Source organism: Pongo pygmaeus, chromosome 11 (genome assembly GCF_028885625.2).
Source record: "Pongo pygmaeus isolate AG05252 chromosome 11, NHGRI_mPonPyg2-v2.0_pri, whole genome shotgun sequence".
NCBI lineage: Eukaryota > Metazoa > Chordata > Mammalia > Primates > Hominidae > Pongo > Pongo pygmaeus.
Genome location: NC_072384.2, coordinates 77,812,178 through 77,822,840, shown reverse-complemented (window position 1 = coordinate 77,822,840; position 10,663 = coordinate 77,812,178). Strand labels below are relative to the sequence as shown.

Genomic DNA, 10,663 nt, shown 5'->3' with positions numbered 1-10,663 from the left:
GAAAGAAAAACCAATGTGTGAAAAAAACAAACAAACAACAACAAAAAAAAAAAAAAAAGAAAAAAAACTGGTAACACTATTAGCCTTTTAAAACTGAGATTGTATTTATAGGCTGCATTTTTTTCACAGAACCTTAATAGAACTCAAATTACCATTGTGCTGAAATCTGTCTAATGATTACCATTATTGCCTAACTTTCTTACATGCTTTGTTAAATTCAGGATATGCTATTCTTTGGGGTCATCTACAGATAAATTGTTTGTTAAACTGTTAAAATTACTGAGAGTAAACCACTAATAAAGAATAGTCTGCAGCTCTTTCAAAGGTTTGTAAACTATGGGTGGACCTGAATAATGAGTTAGGAAGAAAATGAACTATTAAAGAATTCTTACTTGTTCTTATTTAGTTGGAGTTTTATAGAAAAGAAGAGAAAACTAGTGAATTGCTGTTAATTTTGTAGGTAAGAGTGTTACTGTCTTTTTAAAAAGATACTAGCTTCTAGAGACATACTAAAACATGAAAAAATGTAATATGAAAGAGACATTTTTCCTGAGATGAGTGGATGAAAGTCTATAGTTCAGGAGTCAGCAAACCTTTTCTGTAAAGGGCTAAACAGTAACTATTTTTGGCTTTGCAGGCCATACAACTTCTGTTGCAACTACTCAACTCCACTACTGCAGCACAAAAACAGGCATGTAAACAAAAGAGTATGGCTGTGTTCCAACAAAATTTTATTTACAAAAGCAGGAGACAGGCTGGATTTAGTCTGTGGGTGATAGTTTCCAACCTCCGGGACAAATGAAACTAAATTTGCCGAGATTAATGTTTATGAAAGCTCAGTGATGGGTACATAGAAGCTGTTACACTATTCTGTGTACATTTTATATATTTAAAATTTTCCATAATAAATTTTCTATAATAAAAAGTCAAAAACAAAGAAGAGAGAAAATTTTGATGAGAGAAGAGAATGAGATAACCAGGCTGTGATAAAATACCTTCATATTTGATATACACGTTTTACTAGTTTATTTTAATGATCTGATTTGCTGGCTACTTTCCATTTATTTATTTATTTATTTATTTATTTATTTATTTTTGAGACAGGGTCTTGCACTGTCTCCCAGGCCGGAGTGCAGTGGCTTGATGATGGCTCACTGCAGCTTTGACCTCCTAGGCTCAAGTGATCCTCCTGCCTCAGCCTCCCATGTAGCTGGGACCAGGGGTACATGCCACCACACCGGACCAATTGTTGTATTTTTTGCAGAGACAGGGTCTCATTTTGTTGCCCAGACTTGTCTTGAACTCCTGGGCTCAAGCAGTCCTTCCGCTTCAGCCTCCCAAAGTGTTGGGATTACAGGCATGAGGCACCACACCCAGCCTATTTTCCTTTTATATAATCTGCCTGATCATTTTTTAAAAAAGGTACTGAATTGGAATATTTTTGAAACTATTTTTTGGTAATATACTACATTTGGCATACTTAAGTGCCAAGGGATTTTAAAACCTTTTATTTTTAAAAAATCATCACATGAAATAAAGGATATATTTCATATAGGAGTCTAGGACTTCGGATTACAATGCTATTGAAAGTTCATGATTTGCATTATTCCTTTACTCAAAACGCATGGCCATGATACATAGTACATTAAAGGAAAAAAATACACAGCTTTTTTTTTTAAAGGACTTAGCTGTGTTCAGTAAGATAAATCTCCCTGAGCCAGGAACAGAAAATGCAGTGAGGAAAATTGGTAGGTGGAGGCCGGGCGCGGTGGCTCACAACTGTAATCCCAGCACTTTGGGAGGCCAAGGCGGGTGGATCACGAGGTCAGGAGATCAAGACCACCCTGGCTAACATGGTGAAAACCCGTCTCTACTAAAAATACAAAAAATTAGTCGGGCGTGGTGGCGGGCGCCTGTAGTTCCAGCTACTCAGGAGGCTAAGGCAGGAGAAAGGTGTGAACTCGGGAGGTGGAGCTTGCAGTGAGCCGAGATCACGCCACTGTACTCCAGCCCGGGGAACAGAGCGAGACTCCGTCTCAAAAAAAAAAAAAAAAAAAAAGTAAAGAAAAACGAAAATAGGTAGGTGGGAGCCATGAGCCTGCTGAACTCTGGGTCAAGAAGTAGATAGAGGCAATTGTGACTTCATATCCTTTTGGGAGATCAGAGACAGGTTCACTGCCTAAAACCAGGAGCTGGGCTGGTGATCCTCACTTACTCCCATCCCTTTCACAAGGAGGCTTAAAAAGCTGCTGCTGACTACTGCCTGGGACTACAGCTTTAGGGGAAGCTGTGAGCTTTAGGAGGCAGGACAGAAACACAAGCTGGCAACCAATATTCCACATGTTATCATGAAGGATGTAATCAATGACTAGTCCAAATTATCATTTTTTTAAAATTTTATTTTGCCGGGCGCGGTGGCTCACGCCTGTAATCCCAGCACTTTGGGAGGCCGAGGCGGGTGGATCACGAGGTCAGGAGATCGAGACCATCCTGGCTAACACGGTGAAACCCCGTCTCTACTAAAAATACAAAAAATTAGCCGGGCGCGGTGGCAGGCACCTATAGTCCCAGCTACTCGGGAGGCTGAGGCAGAAGAATGGCGTGAACCCAGGAGGCGGAGCTTGAAGTGAGCCAAGATAGCGCCACTGCAGTCCGGCCTGGGCGAAAGAGCAAGACTTCAAGACTTCGTCTCAAAAAAAAAAAAAAAATTTATTTTAAGTTCCCAGATACATATGCAGGACATTCAGGTTTGTTACATAGGTAAACGTGTGCTGCTGCACGTATCAACCCATCACGTAGGTATGAAGCCCCACATGCATTACCTATTTTTCCTGATGCTCTCCCTCCCCCCACCTGCCCTCATCACCAAGGACAGACCCCGTATGTGTTGTTCCCCTTCCTGCGTCCATGTATTCTCATTGTTCAGCTCACACTTATGGGCGAGAACATGTGGTGTTTGGTTTTCTGTTCCTGTGTTAGTTTGCTGAGGATGATGGCTTCCAGCTACATCCATGTCCCTGCAAAGGACATGATCTCATTCCTTTTTATGGCTTCATAGTATTCCATGGTGTACATGTACCACATTTTCTTTATCCAGTCTATCACTAATGGACATTTGGGTTGATTCCATTTCTTTGCTATTGTGAATAGTGCTGCAATAAACATATACATGCATGTATCTGTAAAATAAAATGATTTATAGGTCCAATTTATTTACCCCTTTTTGTGCCCATATCCTTTGCCATTGTAACGTTGAAGTTCTTCCCATAAAAGGCAGTATGGCCGGGCGCGATGACTCACACCTGTAATCCCAGCACTTCGGGAGGCCGAGGTGGGTGGATCACGAGGTCAGGAGTTCAAGACCAGCCTGGCCAAGGTGGTGAAATCCCATCTCTACTAAAAATACAAAAATTAGCCAGGCGTGGTGGTGGGTGCCTGTAATCCCAGCTACTAGGGAGCCTGAGGCAGAGAATTGCTTGAACCCAGGAGGCGGAGGCTGCGGTGAGCCGAGATTGTGCCACTGCACTCCAGCCTGGGCGACAGAGTGAGACTCCGTCTCAAAAAATAAAAATAAAAATAAAAATAAAAAAGGCAGTATATTTTTCTGGGCTCAGCCATGGGATATGCTTTGGCCAATGGGGCATTAGTAGGTATGATGAAAGCAAGGGCTTGAAATGTGCTTATCTAATGGGGCTTGCCCCCTTGTACTTTTGTCACCACAATGAGGAGAGTTTTCCCCAGGGTAGCTGATGCCCTAGGCCCCAGAATAAGCATAAGTAGCAGAAATGCCCTCCCTGTTTGCAGACCTGGCAACTCCACTCACCTCACACCATCTCTGTGGCTAACGGTGCCCCAGGTGATATGATCCAGCAGCCTCCTGGCCTCGTCCCCTCCACTCTCCCTCTCTCACTGTTCCAGGTCCATAGCTTCCTCTCTCTCCCTTGAACACCTGCCCCAGGGTGTTTGCACTGGCACACCCTCCCCCATTCTGCCCAGCTGGGCCCTTCTCATCACCCATATGTCAGTACAATTGTCATCTCCTCAGAGAGGCCCAGGCTGCCCAGGGCCCCAGATTCCAGCTGCGCCTCAGGATGAGCATGTGGAGCATAACTGTCCTGGCTGCCTGAGACCTGCTTTATAAAGTAAAGCTACTTCAGCGACTGCAGCCTGAAGTTGCCCTAACTGACCTGCAGACCCATGAGAAAATTAAAAGCTTATTAACAAAATGGAAAGCTTACATGTCACTGAGATTTTGTGATTGTTTCTTATGTAGCAATAGTAACCTAATCTAGAAGTCAGCACCTAATACTGGGATGCTGCTGTAATCAGAACCTAAAATTATGGTATTAGCTTAGGGTGCTGGATATGGTGAGGCAACTATTAGAGAAACTGAAAAATGGCAACCTGTATTTGTACAATGGTTGCCCATAGTAATGTGGAGGATAGTAGGATAGTTTCTAGGCATATGCCAAAGGTATGGGGCTAGGTGCTTTAAGTGCTATATTTTTTTTTTTTTTTTGAGACCAAGTCTCACTCTGTTGCCCAGGCTGGAGTGAAGTGGCACGATCTTGGCTCACTGTAACCTCTGTCTCCTGGGTTCAAGAGATTCTCCTGCCTCAGCCTTCTGAGTAGCTGGGATTACAGGTGTGCACCACAACATCCAGTTAATTTTTTTTTTGTATTTATTTATTTATTTATTTTGAGACAGAGTTTTGCTCTTGTTGCCCAGGCTGGAGTGCAATGATGTGATCTCGGCTCACTGCAACCACCACCTCCTGGGTTCAAGACATTCTCCTGCCTCAGCCTCCTGAGTAGCTGGGATTACAGGCATGTGCTACCATGCCTGGTTAATTTTTTATATTTTTAGTAGAGATGGGGTTTCTCCATGTTGGTCAGGCTAGTCTCGAACTCACAACCTCAGGTGATCCGCCCGCCTCGGCCTCCCAAAGTGCTGGGATTACAGGCATGAGCCACTGCGCCCGGCTTTATTGTATTTTTAGTAGAGACAGGGTTTTGCCATGTTGGCCAGGCTGGTCTCGAACTCCTGGCCTTAAGCAATCCACCTGCCTCAGCCTCCCAAAGTGCTGGGATTACAGGCGTGAGCCACCGCTCCCAGCTTTAAGCCCTATTTGATAAAATAACAAGAAAAATGAGAAATTCAGAAAAAAAAAAATTCCACTGACTTGCAAGAAGTGTTTAGAGAGCCCAGAACTTGCTTAGTTGAATAAAATTCTTAATCTCCAGCTAGTGAAAGTGTTTCTGATCCAGCCTGGGAGAAAAATATCAAACTAAGGGCAAGGCTGTAACGTTCTTCATTTAGACATCTTTAAGAATTAAGGTATTGCCTGGTAGATCCTTTCACCTGGAAAAAGGGGTTTCTAGAAAGCTTAAGGGCAGGGTCCCTCAGAAGTCGAATGAGCATTAGTTCCTCATAATAAAGTCTAGAAAGACAGGCATGTAGCAAAAAAGAATTGTGGGTGTGGGGTGTTTTTTTTTTTTTTTTTTTGAGACGGAGTCTTGCTTTGTCACCCTGGCTGGAGTGCAGTGGCGCAATCTCGGCTCAGTGCAACCTCTGCCTCCTGGGTTCAAGCGATTCTCCTGTCTCAGCCTCCCGAGTATCTGGGATTACAGGTGCATGCCACTACGCCCGGCTAATTTTTGTATTTTTAGTAGAGAAGATTTCACCATGTTAGCCAGGCTGGTCTCGAACTCCCGACCTCAGGTGATCCGCCCACCCCGGCCTCCCAAAGTGCTGGGATTACGGGTACGAGCCACCGCGCCTGGCCACATAAATTTTTAAAAAGAATAAATTATGAAACAAAATCTGGCTTAAGTGATCCAAGAATAGGTAGAAAGAGTTTTTTAAAAATTTGCTGGACATGGTGGTATATGCCTGTAGTCCCAGCTGTTTGGGAGGCCAAGGCAGGAGGATGGCTTGATGCCAGAAGTTCAAGGATTTAGTGCACTATGATTGCTCCCGTGAATAGCCACTGCACTCCAGCCTGGGCAACATAGTGAGACCCTGTCTCTAAAAACATAAACATTTTTAAAATAAATAAAATAAAAGAGTTTAAAAAATTAGGAGAACATACCAATTTAAAGACTCAATGGACATTCTAGACTGCACACAGTCTAAGAAAGAATTACTATATTTTAAGGCATTACTGAGGAAATAATGTAAAATGCAACAGAAAGAGGTTTTTTAAGATGAGTGAGAAAATAAGTGACACAGAGACCAGACCGAGAGGCTCCAACTGTCTAATAAAACTTCAAAAGATGAAAATAGACAAAATTACAAACAAGCAATATTTGAAGAGATGGGGCAGAGAACTTTCCAAAATTGAAGAATAATCCCTTAGAGTAAAAGTACATTCTGTACCAAGCAGGATAAAATATAAACTCTTATGTAGACACATAAAAGCAAAACTGCAGGATACAGAAAAAATTTAAAGTTATCAAAGAGGGGACAAAATTAACCATAAAGGAATAAAAATTAGACTAATAACAGATTTCTAATTGAGAAAAATAAGTGACAGGATGCCATAGAATAATCGTTTCAAATTGCTAAGGGAAAATTACTCCGGATGTAGAATTCTATACTCAGCCAAAAGCTACTATCTAAGAGTGAAAGCAAAGTAAAGGCATTTGCAGACAAAAAGGAAACAAAATGAAACAAAACCCCAAAATACATCTCACTGAAATAACCATTAGAGCTTGCAAGAAGACAAGTGAATGTAAGGGAAAGAAGTTAGATGCAAAATACAATGATGATTTTATGGCATGTGAATTGAATATCAATAAAATTATTTTGTTTAAAAAGAAACAATGATGAGCATAAAATTGTCATGTTTGAATTTTTTTTAAAAAAATGTATTTTATGATAAAAATGTTGAAACCGAATTTCCAGACAACAATAAAAGAAAACGTAGGAATTTGTTAATGAGTAAACAAAATAGTGTCCTTTTCCTGTTTGGAAGGAAGATACAAATGCCAAATAACTTTAGACTTTAGTAGGAAGTTTAAGGGTGGCCCCTAAGGAAGAGAAATGTAATCTATAACTTCCAAGTAAGGAGAACATCAAAGTGGGGGGATAATAGAAAACCTTATCAATTTGGCAGATGACCAGAACTAAAGAAGCAAATGTTAATAATAGTAAACACATAAAATAAAATGATAAAAAATAAATGCAAGAGCTAGGCACGATGGGCCAAGTGCGATGGCTCATGCCTGTAATCCCAACACTTTGGGAGGCTGAGGTGGTTGGATCACTTGGGGTCAGGAGTTCAAGACCAGCCTGACCAACATGGTGAAACTCCATGTCTACTAAAAATACAAAATGAGCCAGGTGTGGTGGTGCACACCTGTAATCACAGCTATTTGGGAGGCTGAGGCAGGAGAATCGCTTGAACCCAGGATGCAGAGGTTACAGTGAACCAAGATCACACCATTGCACTCCAGCCTGGGCAACAAGAGCAAAACTCTGTCTTAAAAAAAAAAAAAAAAAAAGAGCTAGGCATGATGGCACACAGTACAAGTCCCAGCTATTCGGGATGATGAAGCAGGAGGATCACTAGAGCCCTGGAGTCTAAGATCAGCCTGGGCAACACAGTAAGACCACACTTCTAAATGAATGAGTAAATAAGTAAATCTAAATGTCATGAATCACAATGAATGTAAATGGGTTACTGACCTACTGAATGGCAGACTATCAGATTCCACAAAGAACAAAATATAGCCACATGTTGCTGTAAGAGATACATCCAAAGTAAAATGTCACAGAAATTTTGAAATAAAGGAGTAAAAATACACTACACAGGGTTCTGATTCTGAAAATGATAGAGGAGCTTTTATCAGACTATGTCTCCTCTAACAATTATAAACTCTGGGCAACATATATATATTCAATTAGTTCACATATATATGACCTAATTGAAGGTACTTGGAGAATCACCAAAAGCAGACAGAAACCAAGGGGAGTAAACATTGAAAGAAGAGAAACACACTGGGTGAGATTCATGTTTATGAAACTTTACCTCAGCACAGCAATGCTAGAACTCAAGCAGAAAAGTGCAGTCTTACTGGCTTGAGTCAATGGGCAGACTAAGCCTAAGCCGTTTGAGAGCAAGGGAGCATCCTTCAAATAGGATAGAGCTAAAAAACAAGTAGTCCCAAAAATCTATGATAAACCTCACTCAACATTTTTGGCTGACTCTTTGGCTTTGCATGTGCAAGGGAGACTACCAGAGATGATGGTGATGGAAAACAACAGCTGAAAGGATGAGAAATCCAGGGGCTGCCCACTGCAAAAGAGGCAGAGTTAGAAATGGGGGTCCAAACAAGCTAAGTGCCTGCTAGAACAGAAATGAAGACTCTTCATATAAAGGTAATAGAGTCTAGTCTAAACAATGTTTGATTCCCAATGTCTTATATATGATAAAGCTAAACATGTGAATGACTAACGTAACAACTGTTATTCTTACAGTGGGTTACCCTTCAGCCATGAAAAGGAATGAACCACTGATACGCACAACAGCATGGATGAATTTCACAGACCTCATGCTGAGTGAAAGCAGATAAACACAAATGAGTACACAGTCAACTCTCTGTATCCCTGGGTTCCACATCTGTGGATTCAACCAGCCTAGTTTTAAAATACATGGAAAAAAAAAATGGATGGTTGTGCCTGCATTGAATACATACAGATCTTTTTCTTGTCATTATTTCCTAAACAATACAGCATAACAACTGTTTACATAGCATTTACATTGTACTAGGTATTATAAATAATCTACAGATAAAGTAAACAAGAAAATGTGCATAGGTTACATGCTAATACTACATCATTTTACTTTTATTTATTTTTGAGACAGGGTCTTGCTCTGTTACCCAGGCTGGAGTGCAGTGGCACAATCTTGGCTCACTGCAACCTCCGCCTCCTGAGCTCAAGTGATCTTCCCATCTCAGTCCAACAAGTAGCTGGGAATACAGGCGTGAGCTACCATGCCAGGCTTTTTTTTTTTTTTTGGAGAGATGGGGTTTCACCATGTTGCCCAGTCTGGTCTCAAACTCCTGAGGTCAAGTGATGCACCCACATCAGCCTCCCAAAATGCTGGAGTTACAGGCGTAAGTCACTGCACCTGGCCTACATCATTTTATATGAGACTTATCCATTTGAGCATACATGGATTTTGGTATCTGCGGGGAGATCATGAGAACATTCCTCCTCAGATACCAAGGGACAACTGTATGCTGTATGATTCCATGTATGTGATGTTCTAGAAAAGGCAACACTATCTAGTGTGAATGAAATCAGCAAAAGGATATTCTTGTGAGATTGATGGGAAAGGGGCATGAGGGAACTTGCTGCCCCAATAAAAATGATCTCTATCTTGGGGTGCGATTGTCAAGAACTGTGAGGGGTCTGAGATGTTACCCTACTTGCAAGATAAAAAGCCTGCCACCATCTCCTGCATCAGAGACAAAGGGCTTCATTATCCACAACACAGTAAGCAGCCTGAGCTGCATGTCTGCCTTGGCTCCTCTTGTCCCCCAAGTCTTACAGGGGTAAGGCAGAGTGGCCCGAGTGGATGCCGTGCATGCCACAGTGTGTGCTAGAACTGAGGAACACCAAGCTTAAGGAGCCTAAATCTTTAATCAAGAGCTGTAACTCTGCTTGCCCTTTGCCCTGGAAGGAGACATTATCTTAATTTTACTAAACAGAATTTGTCTTTTGCTCCAGAGGGAGACACTATCTGTCTTCTGATTCTGTTTACTATATAAACATTCTTTAAAAGATAGTGTCTCTGCTTACAAGACAATCAGAAACACAACAGACCCATGGGAATAGTCTCCAAAAGTGGGTTATAAGAGTGTATGCATTAATCAAGAATCTCAAATCTTACACTTAAAATATGTAGACTACACTGTAATCTTTATCCCCCAAAACACAACAATAAAACCCTTTAAAACAAACACAAAAGCAGAATTAGGTGTGGACAAATTAAGGATGACAGAAAAGGGGAATTCCTGTGTTCTTGTGAATCCTCTAAAATTGATAGGTTTGGGAGAAGCCAGCCTGCCTTACTGGCAGCTGACCTCACTGTAAACTACTTCTTCAAACTACGTTATATAATTATAATAGAAGCTTATAATAATTATATAAGCTATTATACATAAGGGCAAAGAAGTCATCTTTTTTCTTTCTCTTCACCATTATGTCCTTGGCAGCTAGTACATACATGTTCAATATATTATTGTTGAATAAACTTGTACAACCAAGGTGAAAAAGGAACTAACATTTTGACCCCAAAGTCACTGAGTCCCCTCTTTATTCTGCCATCTGTAATCCTTTTCTCTTGCTTTCACTTCTTATCTCAGTTATACTTTTCTTACTTTATCCTTCCACCTCATTCTTTCAAGGAGTCATACAATGGAATAAAATTTTTTCACAATTACATGGTCTATTTATAACATAAAGATTTTATACTTCCTTCTTAAAAAACAAATAAAACCCAGAACACTGGTTGAATTAAACAGTGTGTAAACTTAAAAAAAAAAAAATCCTTAAACAAGAGGCCTCAAAAAATTGGGTAAAGACTGTTCCCTCCACGGAAATCTTCAGTAAAAGGCAAAAGATTTATATGATCTGAAGAGAAACCAGAGT

At 40.9% G+C, this 10,663-nt stretch overlaps 1 pseudogene; it reads right to left on the bottom strand.

Annotated features, from left to right (window-relative positions):
• Window positions 1-10,559: 10,559 nt before the first annotated feature.
• Window positions 10,560-10,663, bottom strand: LOC129032342 (U5 spliceosomal RNA; annotated as a pseudogene).